At 43.3% G+C, this 20,016-nt stretch overlaps 1 long non-coding RNA gene across 1 annotated transcript; it reads right to left on the reverse strand.

Annotated features, from left to right (window-relative positions):
• Nucleotides 1–3,260: 3,260 nt before the first annotated feature.
• Nucleotides 3,261–11,719, reverse strand: LOC107130335 (uncharacterized). The gene is made up of 3 exons (XR_001492325.2): nucleotides 11,451–11,719; nucleotides 3,558–3,711; nucleotides 3,261–3,467 (listed from the first exon to the last, which is right to left on the reverse strand). It is a non-coding gene; the product is annotated as an uncharacterized lncRNA (long non-coding RNA).
• Between the last annotated feature and the right edge of the window lie 8,297 nt (nucleotides 11,720–20,016).

A 20,016-nucleotide genomic window follows, 5' to 3' on the forward strand; every position in this document is an offset into this window, starting at 1 on the left:
TGTCTCTAGCAAAATGCTTTATTTAGTTCGCCCCCTGTATCACATTTCTTCCCTGGTGACCACTGCTTAATGCTCAAAACTCAAATATTCTTTCCTCTGTGAAGCCTTCACTTAATCTCCCAGGCTGAGTTGGGAACCTCTTGCCTGTCTTATATGCCTATAACATCAATTAGCAACAGCATTCTAGTGATCTGCTCAAATGGCCGTCTTTCTAACTAGAAGACTGTGCATTACTTAGTGATGTATCCCCAATCAATGTATCCCCAATTAAGTAGGTACTTAATAAACATGAAGTGACTGATGAAAACCCCTGACAGACTAATAGGGTGGTATTAAAGAGACTAGGGCCACACCCTATCCTGGTCTTCAACAGGGCATTCTTCAGTTCCAGACTGGAAGAACATTTGGTGTGGAGCAAAGCGATCATCCATTCAATCCAACAGTAAATAGGTAGTTTCTGTATGTCAAGCACTGTCAGGTCAAGAGAAGAATAAGCTCTTCCTTAAACGAACACAAGGTGAAGTGGTGCAGTTGACTTACAAGACAGTTATACAATTTCTCAAAAAGTTAAACATAGAGTTACCATATGACCCAGTAATTCCATTCCTTGATATACACCCAAGAGAACTGAAAGCGTATGCCTACACAAAAACTTGTGCACAAATGTTCATAATATCATTATTCATAATAGCTGAAGGTAGAAACAACCCAAATGCCCTTCAATTAATGATAGATAAACAAAATGTATTAAATAGTACAGAAGGTCCTCCAATAACGTTGTTTCTTTAGGATGTTGATGAGAAAAAAAAATCAACTGTCAGCTGAAAGTTTGCACGTTCTCCCACATCTGCATGGGTTTTCTCCAGGTACTCCAGTTTCCTTTTGCATTCCAAAGATGTGCACATTAGGTTCACTGGTGCGTCTAAATTGTACCAGGATGAGTGTGAGAGTGTGTGTGTGTGTGTGTGTCAGAGAGAGAGAGAGAGAGAGACAGAGAGAGAGAGAGAGGGGCTTGCGATGGAATGATGTCCTGTTTGGGACTGGTCCCCTGTTGGTGTGCTGAGCTGCCAGATGGGCTCCAATCACCTGAGACCTCGAACTGGAGTAATGGGGCAAATAATTATCTTGCTTGTTTGTATTAATCTTTTAAAAGTGTACATACAGCTCACATTTATTTCCACCTTTAATATTAGAAGTGTTTTTGCTCTTTATTTAGCAGTTTGGTGATGTTTTTGTGACCAGAAATATGCTGTAGGAACTTAATTCTTATTTATGTCAATTTGCTTATGGGAAAATTGGGGTTTTTTATACATTGTTTTGCTTAAAGGTTGCCATTTCAAGAACCTATCAATGACAATAAATGAGAACTTACTGTATATCCATGTAATGGAATATTATTCAGGCATAAAATGAAGTACTGATAAATGCCAAAATATGGATAAATCTAGAAAATATTATGCTATGTGAGAGAAACCAGAAACAAAAGGCCACGCACTGTATGATTCTATTTATATGAAATATTCAGAATAGGCAAATCCATAGAGACAGAAAGCAGATTAGTGGTTGCCAAGGGGAAATGAGGAGTGACTGCTTAATGGCTATGAACTTTCTTTTTGGGGTGATGAAAATGTTCTGTAATTAGTGGTTATGGTTATACAACTTTGTGAATATGCTAAAAACCGCTGAATTGTTAAAGAAAATTCACTGCATGCTTTCTGAGAATACATACATTCTGAAAGTGTAGAAACCGTCAGTAATGGACGTGTTAGTTAAATCCTAAGGTATAGTAGCTAAAAATGAAAAGGAACTTTTCTAAGCCTGTAAAAAGCATTTAAATGTGGCTCCCACCTTCAGCATCCCAGAGAGGATTTACTCTTTAGATCTGCGTTGTTCAGTTGAATAGTCTAAGATGATGGAAATGTTCTTTATCTGAGCTATTTAATATGGAAGCCACTAGGCATGTGTGGTTACTGGACACTTGAAATGTGATTACTGCGATTTGAAGAACTGAATTTTAAATTGTGTTGAAATTTAAATAGCCGCATGTGGTTAGTGGCTACCAATACGGCAGTGCAGCTTTTGCTGGTTTGGAGGACTAGCGCCATTTTAATCGGCAGTTTGGAAGAATACTGGTGGTCATGGGAGTGGGAAAATCTATGTCTTTATGTCTCACAACCCAGATCAACCCTGTATCCACTAGAAACCCTTCTTAAGGTCTCACAGCTCCCACCCTTCTCCTCTCTGTGAACTCTTAATAAACGTCAGTCCATAAGACAGGCTTTAGTTTTGTCTTTATGGCAAGGCACTTCTTCCACCCCACATGTATTTATGGGCCAGGCATTTTGTGGGACATGCTAGGAACAGGAAGGATTGTAGACAATGTCAGCCAAATTCTACAGGGCTGGTCTTGAGAAAAGTGAGAGGAAAAAGGGACAACAGAAATTCATTACAAAGGCCCGGCTAAGATGCTGAAGTGGTGTTGAAGAATATTTAGATTTCCTGTTTCCAACTCAAGCTCTGTAACATCCTAAATCTTCCAATACATCCTCTGTTCATATTGATCTTTCCCATCTATGAACTTTTACTGAACTTGAAATCAATAACATGGAATGGAATGTTTTTCTTTTCTTTCTTTTTTTTTTTTTTTTTTTTTTGTGATGGAGTCTCGCTCTGTCGCCCAGGCTGGAGTGCAATGATGCTATCTCTGCTCATTGCAACCTCTGCCTCCCAGGTTGAAGCGATTCTCCTGCCTCAGCCTCCTGAGTAGCTGGGACTACAGGCACGTGCCACCATGCCCGGCTAATTTTTTGTATTTTTAGTAGAGACGGGGTTTCACTGTGTTAACCAGGATGGTCTCGATCTCCTGACCTCATGATCTGCCAGCCTGGGCCCCCCAAAGTGCTGGGATTACAGGCATGAACCACCGCACCCGGCTGGAATATAATGACTTTCTAAGTGTTCTTCTATAATGTGGTGTCCTCACAGCAAGATTCATTTGTTGCACAAATATTTATTGAACTCATACCTATTTTGTGCCAGAACAGCCTCAAGGGGTGTGGATAAAAAGGATGAAAGACAGTCACTGGAAAACTTAGAGCCTGATGAGGAGGCACACAAAGAAACCATTCTACCACAGCTCTGCTTAGATGTGTAGGAAGGGTCACTGAAAGCACAGGACAAGGAGCTGCCAAAAAGACACAGAAAAATCAGGGAAAGCTTCTCAGAGGAAGTGATATTTGAGGAATTTGAAGGATAAGTACAAATTTCAAGTTGTTTTTATTTAATTCACTTTTATTGTGCACTTTCAAAAGTTAGATTTAAGGTAGCTTTTCAGGAAAAGTTTTAGGACCTAAAGTTGGAAACAATGCATTAACCTCAAGGTCTATCTCAACATCTGTGACAATGTTTTGCATTGCTGATGAGATTCCTAGCTGGACAGTCACCCTTGCTGCCCTCTAAACTTATTCCTGAGAGGAAAACAAAATTAATAGAAGATAAATCTTTCTGATATCAAGGAGTTTAAAATCTCTCATGTGCTGTTGCTGTATCCTTCTTACTGGTCTCTTGGGGGTTATTTTCTTCTAATCCAATGTATCCCAAATTTCAGTCACTTATGTCCCATTGTCACCGTTCTTACCATTTCCACATATCATCTGCACAATTATGTACTTAATTGCTTCTTTGAATTGGCTTTCATTTTGCTCAGTTTTCCTAAAAAGGATTTTTGATATCATTATCATAAATGAAAAACCAGTATAATTTGCCGTAAAGAGATCATTAACCATAAAAATCATACAATAGAAACAAAACTACGTTATTTAATCTTGGCTGGATATTGTTGGTTGCTGAAGGTTCTGAGTTTGAGGCTCTGCTCTTTCTTTGATGAAAAGGGAGGTTACCACGCCTTGGAGAGAACATACAGGCACCAAATGGATCATTTCTCCTCAAGTTAATCAAACAGACTCAAAGAGAATTTTAAAGAGAATAACTCTCTCACTATATGAACCAGTGAAATTCAGTTTCCCTTTTGCATACCACTTAGAACTAGCTCTTGCACCAAGTAAAATCAGTTTGTCCTGGGTACCACACTTGTAAACATTGTCTGATCCATCCCTTTCATAGCGATTGGAATGATCTAATATATAAATCTCATAATTTCTCTCTCCTATTAAAATTCCTTCAATGACTCTTTATTACCTAAGGGAAAAAAATCTTAGTTCCTTATGATGAGATACAAGATCCTCCTTAATCAGCCTTAGCCTACTTCTCCAGCCTTAACTTCTGTCATCCTCCTCTTTAATTTCCTATTCCACCAATGCTGATCTATTTGTAGTTCCTAGAACGTACCATGTACCATCACGCTTCTGTGCCTTTGAACATACTCTTCCCTTTACCCAGTGTGCTATTCATCATCTACTCATCCTTATCATCTTCCATTTCTCTTCTCTGCTTATTTTTATGTATCTGCCTAGTATCATATGCACACAACCAACAATAACTACAGTACAACAGCATTCCTCTGGAAACACCTGCCCCTTTCTTCTGGGGGATCTTCCTCCACTGTCTCCAACCCCATGATTTTAGCAGGAACTGACAAGTTCTCATATGACTTCTTATCCCTGACCACAACTGATTGTCCTACATGTAGGCAACCTAACCAAGGTGAACCAATCAGATTTCCTGAGAATTTCATATCAAGAACAGCACATTTGAGTTACTCTTTCTCTGTTTTAAGATGCACAGATAAACTGAGGCAAGTAAAGTAGACATTTTCTATTCCAGGGGTCTCTAACCTCCAGGCCGCAGACTGGTACTGGTCCATGGCCTGTTAGGAACTGGGCCACTCAGCAGGAGGTGAGCAGCATGTGAGTAAGCATTATCGCCTGAGCTCCACCTCCTGTCAGATCAATGGTTTAGATTCTCATAGGAGGGTGAACCCTATTGTGAACTGTGCATGCGAGAGATCTAGGTTGTGCGCTCCTTATGAGAGTCTAATGCCTGATCATCTGAGGTGGAACAGTTTCATCCTGAAGCCACCCTCCTTTCCCCCACCCCTGCTACCATGGAAAAATTGTCTTCCATGAAACCAGTCCCTGGTGCCAGAAAGGTTGGGGACTGCTGCTCTAATCCACTTGTGCTGAAGACCAGCTATTTCTTTGCCCTTCTTTCCTTTTAGGTCATTCAACTTTTCCTTTTATCTTGTGAAAGCGATTCCGGTATCCTTACAATTAAGTCCCTTTTTCCTAAACTAGTTTGAGTTTCTGTCACTTACACCCAAGTGTCCTAATACATACCTAATTGTTCTCGAGATCCCAACAAATGCTACTCCTTTGTGAAGGCTTCCCTGACTCCCCCAAGCTCACAAAGGTGCCCCTTCTCTTATGCCATCATGCATTTTGTCACACCAGACCCCCTTTTTAGCAATTGTCATGATGATCTTGACATTTTTGTGTGGGGAATAGTGTGTGCTGTCCCTGTCACCTATTTTGAGTATTTCATTAATCACCCCGATGGGAAGGCGGATTTAAAGCACAACAACCCATTAACAATATGCTTTCAGAGAAGTCAATATGTACCAAGAAAAATTTTGTTTAACTATTAACTAATATTAGCTGCTCTGCTGTGAATAACTTTTTAAAAACTAAGTTTAATCCTTAAAAGGACTTTAAAGATCTACCAACTACAAGGAGTTCTCTCTCCTGCCCTTCCAGGACGGAATTAGAAATGCAGAGGCTCATGACCGTGACTCCACAAAGAGCAACCACCAGGAGGGAGGCAGCACCTGGAGATGAGGGCAGAAACTGATGAGCACATGGAAGGGAGGGTCAGAGAAAAAAGGGAGATCTGAGAGAAAAGAAACCCTGGGAGTCCCACCTGTCACTGAATCTCTCTGAATTAAAATACAACTTTATAAAAAGTAAATAATGTCTTCTACCATCCATGAATTTACATCTGTGATCATACATAGCTAAATAAGATTGAATTCTTTTAGGAAATTGATTGAACCTTTGTACCCTCTCAGGTGTTACTAGCATGACACAGAAATCACATCTGTTTGCACATTTATCTCATGTCTAGACTGGAAGCTTTTTTAGAAAAGAGATTCTTGCAATCTTTGAGATGCTGTTGAGCGTCTCACATAGGACCCAGCACTTAGCCCACCCTTGAGCTGGACTTTGATGATTTTAGCCTATATTTTGTAGGAATGCTTTCCAGCTGCAATTGTCAGAATAACCAGCTATAGTAACTCACAGACTAAAGACATTTCATTATCTGACCTGAACAGTCTGGACATTAGAAGTCCCAGAGTATGTTGTTTAATAATGGCAAAAGGGGCCAGGTGTGGTGGCTCACACCTGTAATCCCAAAACTTTGAGAGGCTGAGGCAGGTGGATCACTTGAGGTCTGGAGTTTGAGACCAGCCTGGCCAACATGGTGAAACCCTGTGTCTACTAAAAATACAAAAATTAGCCAGGCATGGTGGCAAGCACCTGTAATCCCAGCTACTTGGGAGAATCACTTGAACCTGGAAGATGGAGGTTGCAGTGAGCAGACATCGTGCCACTGCACTCCAGTCTGGGTGACAGAGCAAGAGTCCGTCTCAAATAAATAAAAATAAAATAAAATAAATAATAATAATGGCAAAAGGACCCTGGCTCTTTCTACTCTCTCATCCTAGTCTTTTTGTCTTTTTATCTTAGGCTTTTTGCCTTGTGATTGCAAAATGGCTGCCACAGCTCCAGGTATCTCATCTTTAGAAAGCTTATTTAAGGAAGAAAGAAACTGATCTGGGCTGGAAAAGAGGCTTTTTTTAATATCAGGGAGGAAAATCTCCCTACAACACCTTCTCCGCATCTGGTAAATTCTCGTTTATATCTCAATAGCTAGGACTGAGTCACATGGCCATGCCTAGTTGCAAGAGAGACAGGAACACGAGTTTAGTATCTGACGTTTCCAGCCTCAGGAATGAAAAGTAGGTGTATTACTGGCAATGCTGCCCTTAAACCAGACAAATGGAGCCCTGGCCCAGGATCCAGGCCTCAGAGATTCTACGCTTTGTGACCCAGTGCTATCTGGGTGGGTGACCTTGAGCCTGGATCAAGACCCAAATGCAATGTCCTCACTTCTGTTCCCATTTCTTCACCTCAGGGCATTCTCTACCCACTACCACTCAGGTGGAGTTGACCAGAGACCCAAGGAGCTCTTAGATTCATATCTGTGGGATCTTTTTGGTATCTTGTGGCTGGATTCTTCATCCAGGAGGACCGCCTGGAGTGTAGATTGCCTCACTGGCCTGTGAATTATTTCTTTTGTTAGATCGTACAAGATTGAGCTGCCAGAATTGTGCTGGGGTGCTGATTTGGGGTGATTCTCATTCACATCACACACAGGATGAGTTCGGGGCTCTGAACTATTGATAGTTCTCTGTTCCCTGCTAACCTTCAGTGTGAGCTGCATGTGTGGGCCTATGCCCTGGTTTTAACTGGCTATATTTCAACTGCAATGCTACCTCTGGACCTGAGGGCAGCTGGATTCGGGGAGACATCCTTTACCCTGTGCTGGGACCTAGGACACTTACCCTCTACCCCGTGGGCTCTCCACCAGTTATCTAGGGATAGTCATACCTATTTATTTCCAGGGCTTTCCAGGCCATCACCCCACAACGCCAGTGAGCCCTTCTGGTCCATGTATCCTCTCACTTCTGATCAATGGGGTGACATAATTCTCTTGTTGGTCAGTCTTAATCTTTGTGGAAAGGGATACACATTCCTTGCATGAATGAAATTACTTTTTTCTTTCTTTCTTTTCTTTGTCTTTCTTTTTTTTTTTTTTTTTAAAGAGACAGGGTCTCATTCTGTTTCCTGGGCTGGAGTGCAGTAGTGCAATCATAGCTCACTGCAGTCTCGAATGCCTGGGCTCAAGCGATCCTCCCTCCTCAAGCCCTTTGAGTAGCTGGGATTATACGTGTCACCACATCTAGCTAATTTTTAATTTATTTGTAGAGACAAGGTCTCACTATGTTACCCAGGCTGGTCTCCAACTCCTGGCCTTCAGTGATCCTCCTGTCTCAGCCTCCCAGAGCACTGGGATTACAGGTGTGAGCCACTGTGGCTGGCCCAAGACGGCTCTTCCTGTTTGTTCTATTGTCCCCACCAGTGGCAGCGTATGGAAGGCAGCGGTTTAGCCAACAACCAGACAGCACCCTCTGGAAATGCAGTGGTTAGAACCTGAAGATCTCTTGAGCTCGTTGGAAGGGGTGTTGTTCTTGATAGGGTTGCGGGGAGATTCAAATGAGATTGTGCACCAGAGAATCCTCTGTAATCTACACTGTTACACACAGATATTAGTTATTTTATTCCCATCTGACAGACAAGAAAACCAGAAAAGAGGAAAGTTAAATTACTTCCATGACAGAAAGGCCCCATGGGAGTGCTGCTGGGAAGGGAAGCTCTGGTTTCAGATGGCCTGGGATGGCTCACTCAGCTCTGCCAGCTCCTAGCTGGGCCATCCTGGGTCAGTTTCTAAGCCCTAGTTCCACAGTTACTAAGCCGGAAGTGGAGGGGAACAATCCACCTATGTCAGAGGGTTTTGGTGAGCATTAAATATACCTGGAACTTGATAAATATTAGCAGGTACTCAACAAATATTAACTGCTATTATTATTTTATTACATGGATATTTGTAGGAGAGCCACAGGTCTCCTGGGCCACAGCCCTGCTGTGCACTAGAAATGAGTTATGAAAAAGTACTTCCAAAATGAGATTGCCAGAGGCTGCAGCGGTATGTTAGAATGTTTGGCATTGGAGAGGCAATATAGCAGATGGGAAACATTACAGACTCGGGAGCCAGAAGGCCTGGGGTTTGGCTCCTGGCTCAGTCACTTAATCATTAAACCATTTAACAGGTCTTTGGCAAGTTACTTAGCCTCTCTGTGCCTCAGTTTCTTCATTTCTGAAATGGGGATATTAGCACCCACCTTATAGGTTCTTATGAGGATTGAATGAGTTAATGTACATCAAGTGTTTAGGACAGTGCCTGGGTCATAGTGTTAGGAATGATTGGATGCTATGAATTTTATTATTTTGAATTCATTTAAAATTCAAAACAAACTTTGCTCTTCAAAATTCCATTTGGTGGGCTGAGCGTGGTGGCTTATGCCTGTAATCCCAGCACTTTGGGAGGCTGAGGCAGGTGGATCACCTGAGGTCAGGAGTTCAAGACCAGCCTGACCAACATGATAAAACCCCATCTCTACTAAAAATACAAAATTAGCCGGGTGTGGTAGCGCATGCCTGTAATCCCAACTACTTGGGAGGCTGAGGCAGGAGAATTGCTTGAACCTGGCAGGTGGAGGTTATAGTGAGCCAAAATCATACCATTGTACTCCAGCCTGGCCAAGAAGAGCAAAACTCTTTCTCAAAATAAAATAAAATAAAATGGAATGCAATGAAATGAAATAAAATAAAATAAAAATAAAAATAATTCCAATTGGCTTTTATTTCAAGAAATCTGCATTTTAGTGATTCAAAAGAAAAGAAAAAAGAAAAAAAGGTAGGCACAAAGATATACTCTCTGCCTTTGTACCTTTGCTTGTGTTGTTCCCTTTGCCTGAAATCCCTCCTTTTTTACCCATAAAACTACCACATATTGTCCACTCTCCCAGAGGCCACGACTCATTCTACCACACTCTTGTCCCTCAAGCAAGACCCATGTCTCCTTTTTACTTACCTGTGTAATTCTTGACATGTTCAATAAATGTTTCTTGAATGGAAAGGTGAAAGAAAGTAAGAGACATTATTTTCAGTTCCTGCAGTTTGCGAATGCAACACTGTAGTTCATAGTGGAGTAATGTCCTCTCTCTTAGAGAATGAAGGGATTGGCAGAGTGACTTGGGGAGATGGTGCCAGTCTCAACAGTAGGAGGGGAAAACACAAAGAATAGCAAACAACCCAGTCTTTCACTAAAAGGGGCTCCATCCTCCAACACCATGTTTTCCTGGAATGGGGAGAAGTAGTAGCATAGAGTGACCCAGGGGGGGGTTGTGGACTCAGGACAACCTATGTATGATTCCAATTGTGTCATCCAATGGCTGTTTAACCCTAGAACCAAACATCTCTGAGCCTGTTTTCTTGCCTGTAAAATGAGGGTAATACCAACCCCAAAGGGTAACTTTGATGATGAAATGAGATAATAGTGCAATGCCTGGCACTTAGGAAATGCTTTTATTTCGTTTTATTTTTTTGAGACGGAGTCTCGCTCTGTCGCCCAGGCTGGAATGCAGTGGAGCGATCTCGGTTCACTGCAAGCTCTGCCTCCTGGGTTCACTCCATTCTCCTGCCTCAGCCTCCCAAGTAGCTGGGACTACAGGCGCCCCCCACCACAACTGGCTAATTTTTTGTATTTTTTAGCAGAGACAGGGTTTCATCGTGTTAGCCAAGTTGGTCTCCATCTCCTGACCTTATGATCCACCCGCCTCAGCCTCCCAAAGTGCTGGGATTACAGGCGTGAGCCACTGCGCCCAGCCAGAAATGCTTAATTAATGTTTCTTTAAATGAATGAAGAGGGCTTTTAAAGAAAGTGCTATTGTTGAGGAAGACTGCTATCCTTGAAAGCACAGCATTGCTTGATGCTATGCTCTGTCTGTCATAGATCAGTGACTGATTCTCCAGTCATCACGAGGCCACCTCCTCAGACTCTCAGTCCGGAGTTGAACCACAACCGAGAAGTCTGGGAGGCAGTATTTGGCAACCTCCTTCCCAAACCCTTCTCCTCTCCAGCTGGCACAGAAACACTCCACATTTGCAGCTTCCACAGCAATTACGAGAACCTACACCCTTTTATTGTTTGACTTTCCCTAGCAATGGAGCAATCACATGATTTTCACAGGAAAAACAACTCTGGGATCAGAGACAGTCTGGACTGAGCCATGAACTTTCTGGTCCCTGTGTCTGAGTTCCCAGAGAGAAAAGACATTTGATGCTGGCAGAATGAAGGCTGAGCTGGACAAAAAACAGAGCCAGCACATGCTCAGAGCAGGCTGGCCAACCGAGCAGGTTGCATTTCAGGATTAAAAACAGTAACGATCCTAACAAAATAGAAGCTCATATATACTGAGTGCTAAGTACCAGGTACAGACATCGTAATCGTCACCACAATCCAAGACGAAGATTTTACTATCCTCATTACATCAAGGAGGAGAAGTCAAGGGCTTAGCTAGCATTTCACCCCTTTTGCAGTCTCCAGAGCCTGTGTGTTTATTCTCTAGCTCCGTATCTACCTACAGCAGCAGCACTTTCAAGCTCTTTGCACACAAATCTCCTAGGGATCTTGGAATGCAGATTCTGAGGTTCCACATTTCTAATGAGCTTCCAGGGAACGCTGCTGGTCCAGGACCTTTAGTTGCAAGAGTTGAACCTGTGGCCTCAACCTTGGTTGCACATTGGACTCACCTGAAAGCTTTCCACATACTGATGCCTTGGCTGCATCCTGGAAAGTCTGATTTTGTTGGTCGGGGGTGCAGCTCTGGCATAGCATTTCTAAAGCCCTCCCATTGAAGGAATATGTAGCCAGGGCTGACACCATGATTCTGGTGGGAGGTAACATCTGTAGGTTCTTGCGGATACTCCATTACCCTGAACTCCCCTTTAGCAACCACAGGGACATCCGCGACTGGGCTTCAAGGACGCCCTTGAAGAGGCCTCTCCCAGAAAACTCCAAGCCCATGAAGAGGCCAGAGCCGCCACCTGTTTCCTTGAAATAGTTAGCAGCTGTGCTGGGTGACCTCATCGCTCTGGCTCTGCCTCAGGCCAAGCTACGATCTGGAAAGCTCTCCTCCCAAGTCAGGGCTCCCCTTGTGTTGGGGACAGAGGGGGAAGCGTTGTAGCTCAGGAGGAGCTGCAGGTTAACGGCAGAACCCATGTGGAGCTAGCGGGAAGAATGAGGGTGCAGGGTGGGGGCACCCCAAGGGACTTCACAATGGGCAGTCCCTGGGCTGTGAGGCCATGTCTGTGAGTGCAGCTGACTACCTCACCCCTGGCTTCCTCCATTGCTCACCCTCCCCAAACCCTTGGGAACTGATGAAATCACAAGGGGGCTCCTCTCCCCCTCCTGTAAGCGATGCATAAACAAACAAACATTGAAGTATGCAAGTAAAAATGCAAAGCCCATTTCTTTTTCCCCATTTCCAAGAGGCAATCACCTGTCGCAGCTGGGTTTATATCCTTCCAAATCTTTTCTGTACATTAATATGTGTATTTCTACACACAAACATACATATGCAATCCTGTTTTATAAACAAAAATGCACCATAGAATATAAGTCCAAACACTATCTTGCTTATTTTTTCCATGCAGTTATATATACTTACCAATTGTTTTAGTGTCTGGAAACTTGTCTGGAAATCAGAATCTCTCAGGGGCACATTTTAAACATTGAGATTGACAGGTCTTACTCCAAAGCCGCTGAATGAGAATTTCTCAGGGAGGCACCTGGGGAAGTCTTTTTTTTTTTTTTTTTTTTTTTTTTTTTTTTAAATCGTGTGTGTGTGTGGAGAGAGAGAGACAGAGAGAAACAGGGTCTTGTTCTGTTCCCAAGATTGTAATGCAGTGGCACAATCATAGCTCACTGCAGCCTCAATCTCCTGGGCTCAAGTGATCCTCCCACCTCAGCCTCCCATGTAGCTGGAACTACAGGCATGCGCCACCACACCTGGCTGCTTTTAAGTTTTTTGTAGAGACAGGGTCTTGCTATGTTGCCCAGTCTGGTTTTAAACTTCTGGCTTTAACTGATCCTCTGACCTTGGCCTCCCAAAGTGCTGGGATTACAAGCATGAGTCATCATACCTGGCCTATACTGATATTTTTAATAAGTGTCTCAGGTGATTCTTATGGGAAATATCTTGCCTTTTTAATGCCTGTACATGTCCCATGGATGTACTATCATTTATTAACCAGTTCCTTTCTGTCGAACATTTAGTTCATTTAGTTTGTTTTCAGCTTTTTTCTTCATGCTATAAATAATATTACAAACATACACGCATCGTACAGATCCCCATGTGTGTTTCCGTAGGATAGTTCCCTAGGAGTGGATAGCTAATTGCAAGGCTTACCTGGAACTTTTTTCCCCCTCTAAGACTGCTCATGTTTCAATCATGGAACCTCATAGCAGGACAGAACCTTAAAATCTGTGTAAAGACCAATACTGTCCTATAGAAATATAATGTAATTGTACATATAATTTGAAACTTTCAGTAGCTACATTAATTTTAATAATATATTTTTACTTAACCTTATATATCAAATCTATTATGATTTCAACATATAATGAAATGAAAAGTATTAATGAAAATACTCACTATGGTTTGAATGTTTGTTTCTCCTCAAAATTTATATGTTGAAATCCTAACGTCCAAGGTGATGGTATTAGAAAGTGGGGCCTTTGGGAGGTGATTAGGCCATGAGGGTGGGGCCCTCAGAATGGGGTTAGAGCCCTTATAGGAGAGGCCTGTAATCCTAGCACTCAGGAGGCTAAGGTAGGAGGATCACCTGAGGCCAGGAGTTGGAGATCAGCCGGGGCAACATAGCAAAACTACATTTCTGTGAAAATAAATAAATACACAAATAAATTTTTTAGAAAAGTGGCCCGAGGCTGGGTATGGTGGCTCATGCCTGTAATCGCAGCACTTTGGGAGGCCGAGGTGGGTGGATCACCTGAGGTCAGGAGTTTGAGACCAGCCTGGCCAACATGGCAAAAACCCATCTCTACTAAAAATACAAAAATTAGCCGGGCCTGGTGGTGTGTACCTGTAATCCCAGCTACTCAAGAGTCTGAGGCAGGAGAATCACTTGAGCCCAGGAGGCTGAGGTGGGAGAATGGCTTGAACCACGGAGGCGGAGATTGCAATGAGCCATGATCACACCACTGCACTCCAGCCTGGATAACAAAGCGAGACTCTGATTAAAAAAAAAAAAAAAAAAAGAGGCCTGAGAGAGACTTCCTGACCCTTTCTACCATGTAAGGATAGAAAGAAAAGGTGCCATCTAGGAAACAGAAAGTGGGCCCTCGTCAGACACAGAATCTGCTAGGGGCCCTGATCTTGGACTTTCCAGCCTCTAGAACTGTGAGAAATAAATTTCTGTTGTTTATAAGCTACCCAGTATGTGGTACTTTGTTATAGCAGCCTGCGTGAACTAAAACAATATTGTCTATCTGCTCTTCCTGTGAAGTCTTTGGAGAGTGTGTGGGTTTCACACTTAGAGTATGCCTCACTGGGACCAGCCACATGGGACAAGTAACTGTTGTATCGGGTAGCGCAGATCGAAACCTTTTATCTTACTTGGAGAATATTCATAGGGGACAGGAACAGACAATCATGGAGCAGCTACAATCTACTTGTCCCCGAATAAGCACTTAACATCCATTATTACTGCGCCCCTGAGTTGCTGCCCGGAGTCCCTGTCCATTACTCCCGGTTTGGAATGATCCGTCTCTGCCTGCAGAGCTGCAGACGTGGCAGGAGACAGTTGGGAGGGTGGGGCAGGGTGCAGGCAGAGTTCTGGACAGGGATGCAGGGCAGCGCCTGGGTGAGTGAAGCAGCTTCTTTGTGAGCCCTCGTAGAAGCTTGGGGGTGGGGGCAGTATAAGGAAGGCAGGGCATGGGTAATTATTATGCTCATTATTTCAACTTGAGGTCTGTAATTTGCCAGCATCTCATAGCCACAACACAGAGGCAGAAATGGAATGAATCTTCAGATTCCAGAGCCCATGCTTCTCTCTTATCCCATAGATGTCTCCAAGACAGTCATTCAAAGGCTGTCCTTACATTAGTGATGCACGGAGAGCTGTAAACAAATTAACTGAATGATTACAAGTCACGTCGTCAAACTATTCTGAAAGGTGTCCCATTCCGCAGACTTGTGGTTAAAAACATAGGCGCTGAGGTCCCCTGGTGGAAGTCAGAGTTATTGCAAGGGGCAGGCAAACGGGTTTGTGGTTTTCCTAGTTCATTACCTGAATACATAAAAATAGGACATGACATGAATGTCCTTCAAATTTTTTTTCAAAAAGGACCTAATACTCGGCAAACATTGGAATCACTGCAATACATTCTCCCGTCTCAGACTGTCAGAGGGACGGTCCCAAAGAGATCTCAGCTGCAGGTTCTGCTTCAGTTACATCATTTTTTGGGTAAGTATGTTCAGCTGTACATGGTTATATCTCAGTTTCTAAGTTTACTGTGTGTGTTAATGTGCCTGTTCTCCAGCTAGATTGTCAGCTGATCAAAGGAAAGACTCGAACCCCTAGTTTAAGGCCCTGCACATTCTGAGTTCTTAAATGATTATCAATGACATTAAACCAATGTTGTTGATTGCCTGAGTAAAATGATATAAGAGCACAAAATGAATTTGGTATTAATAATGGATATCTATGGCTTTCGCTGCTCAGGGTCCCCCCCTTACCTTTTTTTGAGACAGAGTCTCGCTGTTGCCCGGCCTGGAGCGCGATGGCGTGATCTCGGCTCTCTGCAACCTCCGGCTCCTGGGTTCGAGGGATTCTCCAGCCTCAGGTTCCCGAATAGCTGGTTCTACAGGCGCCTGCCACCACACACAGCTAATTTTTGTACTTTTTGTGGAGACGGGGTTTCACCATGTTGGCCAGGTTGGTCTCGAATTCCTGACCTCAAGTGATCCACCCGCCTTGGCCTCCCAAAGTCCTGGGAATACAGGTGTGAGCCACCACGCCCGGACGTTCTCTTTCGTTTTCTTTGGGCTGTAGCACCTGGATTCTCTTTTCCTCCCACAGTCCACAGTTTTTGTGAGGCTGCCAATCAAGTGCCCCGCCCTCCCTGGCTAAGGGTTGGGCCTAGAGATTTGAATCTTAAATAGAATTGCTGCCTCTTACAAGAAGTGCTGCCTCTTCTCCATCCGTGGTAATAATAATTTCAATTAAATAATCAGCCCTGTCTGCATATTCAGCTTTTCTTTGTGTGATTCTGGGACCTACCCCGTACCCTAATGATAAATTTCTTTATCATTGCATCTAGAGTAAATCTGACAGATGGCATTTCACATTTTTACTTAATTCTGCTTCAGTTTGGAAATTTACACGTTTTCATAAGCATCAAAGAAATGGAAGACTTCCATTTGCTAAGTGTATAACTAGCATTTTTCTCTAGGGGGCAAAATGACAACCAATTAATTAATAAAAATTGTGTTTTATAAATCTTATGCAACAATTTGATAATCTCTAAGGGTTTGGGTATCAGCAAGAGCTATGAAGAGAGACCGTTATGAGGCAAGTGAAACAGCTTTACACTGGCACCTGTTCAAGCCAGAAGACTAGAATTCTAGCCTCCTGTTGCTGGAGCCTGGTGTTGCACGGTAAACCTTTGGCCATTAACAGTGGTTGTAGAAGACCCACTTGGGGAACTGGTTTCTCCACTCCAGAGAGCCTCTTAGAGGGTCTGCTGCTGCTCTGACCCCCATGACCCCTGCACCCACTGTGGCCTCCCTTTTAACCAGCCCTGGGATCCTGACTCACCATAACCCCCACTAACCTCAACACCTAAACAGGAAGGGCCACATCCTCTTCTTTACCCACAGATCCCCAGAGAGTCTCTCTGCTCTTGGCTGGACCACACAGCCTAGAGGGAGGTCTGAGTTCATCCACCTGAGTCAGGGTGGTAGCACTGAGTTATTTTTGAGAATCACATTTTCAAATATTAAAAATTCAACTATTGATGAATTCAAGGTGATAGAACAACACTACCAACACAACAATGTCACCATTGCTGATGGCTAACAGCTATGGACATACTGCTGTATTTATAGTGTCTCCACACCCTGTGAAAAGAATGTCAGGGATCCTTCATGGGTTTTTTTTTCTTTCCTCCCCATGATTATATAAGAGTTAATCATCACCAAAAAGCTCTGGCAGGTGCTTTGGACTAAATCATGCACTACTGTGAAGATTGATGCCCACGTGAACTCCATGAATTTGTAATCAGCACTCACTTCATACTTGTTGATGGCAACCTGATGACTGAGTCCAGACTAGAACTTAACTGAAGCTTCAGTGGACTGTAGTGTGTCATCTCATTGAGTGACAACCTTAATGAAAAAAAGGGGAAGGATTCAGGCAGTTGAATGTGTAAAGAGCTCCTCGTTGGCTTATGATTCTCCATGCCTAGAAAATGAGTCATTAATGGCAGGAATATTTGGGGGAAATTTGGGGCCTCAAAATATTCACCACATCAGGCAATGACTCTTTGCTCAAGGACAAAGTTACTGTGACAGTTGTGAAAAATGATATAAACCACAGGGTGGATAATCAACGTGTGGCTATAAGGGAATTAACTGTGTGTTTGAGCAGATAAATGAAAATGGTGGGGAGTCTAGGAAATTCCATTTTTAAGCTCAGTGTAAAGTTTTCTTCCAGTTGTGCAGGTATTATGAAAAACCCCAAGGTGATAAAAGCTTACTCCAAGATTTTACCACTATAGGAAAAGTAATATATTCTATCAGGTTGCTAAATTCAACTAATGAGAGAATCCTTCAATTGGTGATAGAAAGGGAGAACACAGTAATTTTGTTATCACTAATTTTTTTTTGAGACAGGATCTTGCTCTGTTGCCCAGGTCAAAGTGCAGTATGCCATCTTGGTTCACTGTAACTTTCGCCTCCCTCCTGGGTTCAAGAGATCCCCCTGCCTCAGCCTACCGAGTAGCTGGGACTATAGGTGTGCACCACCACAGCCAGCTAATTTTTGTACTTTTTGTAGAGACGGGTTTTTGCCATGTTGCCCAGGCTGGTCTTGATCTCCTGGGCTCAAATGACCCACGCACCTCAGCTTCCCAAAGTGCTAGGATTCAGGCATGAGCCACTGCAGCCAGCCACTAACGTTTTAAGAAGATTCACCGGCTGGGCACAGTGGCTCATGCCTGTAATCCCAGCACTTTGGGAGGCCGAGGCGGGCAGATCACCTGAGATCAGGAGTTCAAGACCAGCTTGGTCAACATGGTGAAACCCCGTCTCTATTAAAATTACAAAAAGTTAGTAGGGCGTGGTGGCAGGTGCCTGTAATTCCAGCTACTCAGGAGGCTGAGGCGGGAGAACCGCTTGAACCTGGGAGGCAGAGGTTGCAGTGAGTTGAGATCACCCCACTACACTCCAGCCTGGGCAACAAGAGCGAAACTCTTGTCAGAAAAAAAAAGGAAAATGCATAAGCATAAGTGTAACTTTAAAATTAGATTTCTCACTTTAATTTAAAGTCTGAATAGGTAACACAATTACATGGTTCAGGGTATACAGTCCTATTGGCATCCAGTTTTGCACCCTTAAGGTACACCAATGTAAAAAAATATACGTTTTACATATTTTTCTGTGATAATTTACGCATATGCAAATACATGTAGCTATTCTTTCTTTTCATTTTAACAAAAAGGGTACCATTATAAGCATTGTGCTCCTTGCATTTTTCACTAACTATATTTTGGAGCTTTTATCATATCCCAATACAGAAAGACTCCTCATTCCTTTTTGTGGCTACATACTGTCATATTCCTTGGATGTATTATAGCATAATTTATTTAACCAGTCCTTTTGATGGACATTTAAGTTATTGCTAATTGTTTGCTATTACAAACAGTGCCGCAATACCCTCACACTACACATGCCAAACAGGGGCCGTATCACCCGCAAAGGGGTGAAAATGGGTTCTTGGCAGGGGCAAAGAAATTTCTCTTTTTCTTTATAATGAACAGATATGCATACAGCACACAAATAAATATACATACAGCACACAAATAGATATACAGTATATCTATCATATTATAATTCTTGAGGGGGTAGAGAGCAAAGAAAAAAATATCTAAAATGGTTCTTGGGATGCCAACAATAAAAACACTGTTGATGGCCGGGCACGGTGGCTCACACCTGTAATCCCAGCACTTTGGGAGGCCAAGGTGGGTGGATCATGAGGTCAGGAGATCAAGACCAGCCCGACCAACATATGAAAACCCGTCTCTACTAAAAATACAAAAATTAGCCGGGTGTGGTGGCACATGCCTATAATCCCAGCTACTCAGGAGGCTGAGGGAGGAGAATCGCTTGACCCCAGGAGGCAGAGGTGGCAGTGACCCGGGATCGCGCCATTGCACTCCAGCCTGGGTGACAGAGCTAGACTCCGTCTCAAAACAACAACAGCAGCAACAACAACAATAATAATAATTATATATATATATACACATATATATAAATTAGCTGGGTATGGTGGTGCATGCCTATAGTCTCAGCTACCCAGGAGGCTGAATGAGGCAGGAGACTTGGTTGAACTTGGGAGGTGGAGGTTGCTGTGAGTGGAAATCATGCCACTGCACACACTCCAGCCTGGGTGACAGAGCAAGACTCTGTCTTAAAAAAAAAAAAAAATTGAGAAACACTACTGTAGCCCAGTCACCACTGTCAAGGGGGTACAGGACTGCCAGCTAGGAACGGCTGAGACTCAATCATGCTGGCATGATACACTCTGTAGGAACTGTGCTCATTGATGTTGGAGCAAAGCTGGGACGCTGAGAGCAAAGAGGAATGGAGGTGACTGTCGGAAACGTCCCAGAAGGTTGGTAGTCTTGAGTTTACTGGCATCTGAGCCAAGGAGGGCCGTCCTATCGGGAGCTTGGGAACCCTGGGAGCCTTGGACTCCGGTTTGGTGTGTAGGGCAGGACATGGAATGAACGAGGGAACGTCTCCAATGACCGAGGGAACGTCTCCAATGACAATCTCACCTCTTAACTTAGAAACATTTGAATTGTTATTGTAGCTTCCTTTTTTTTTTTTTTTTTTTTTTGAGACAGAGTCTCGCTCTGTGGCCCAGGCTGGAGTGCAGTGGCACAATCTTAGCTCACTGCAACCTCTGCCTCCCTGGTTGAAGCCACTCTCCTGCCTCAGCCTCCCGAGTAGCTGGGATTACAGGAGCACGCCACCACGCCTGGCTAATGTTTCTATTTTTTGTAGAGACGAGG

This window comes from Macaca fascicularis, chromosome 7, assembly GCF_037993035.2.
Source record: "Macaca fascicularis isolate 582-1 chromosome 7, T2T-MFA8v1.1".
NCBI classification, from domain to species: domain Eukaryota; kingdom Metazoa; phylum Chordata; class Mammalia; order Primates; family Cercopithecidae; genus Macaca; species Macaca fascicularis.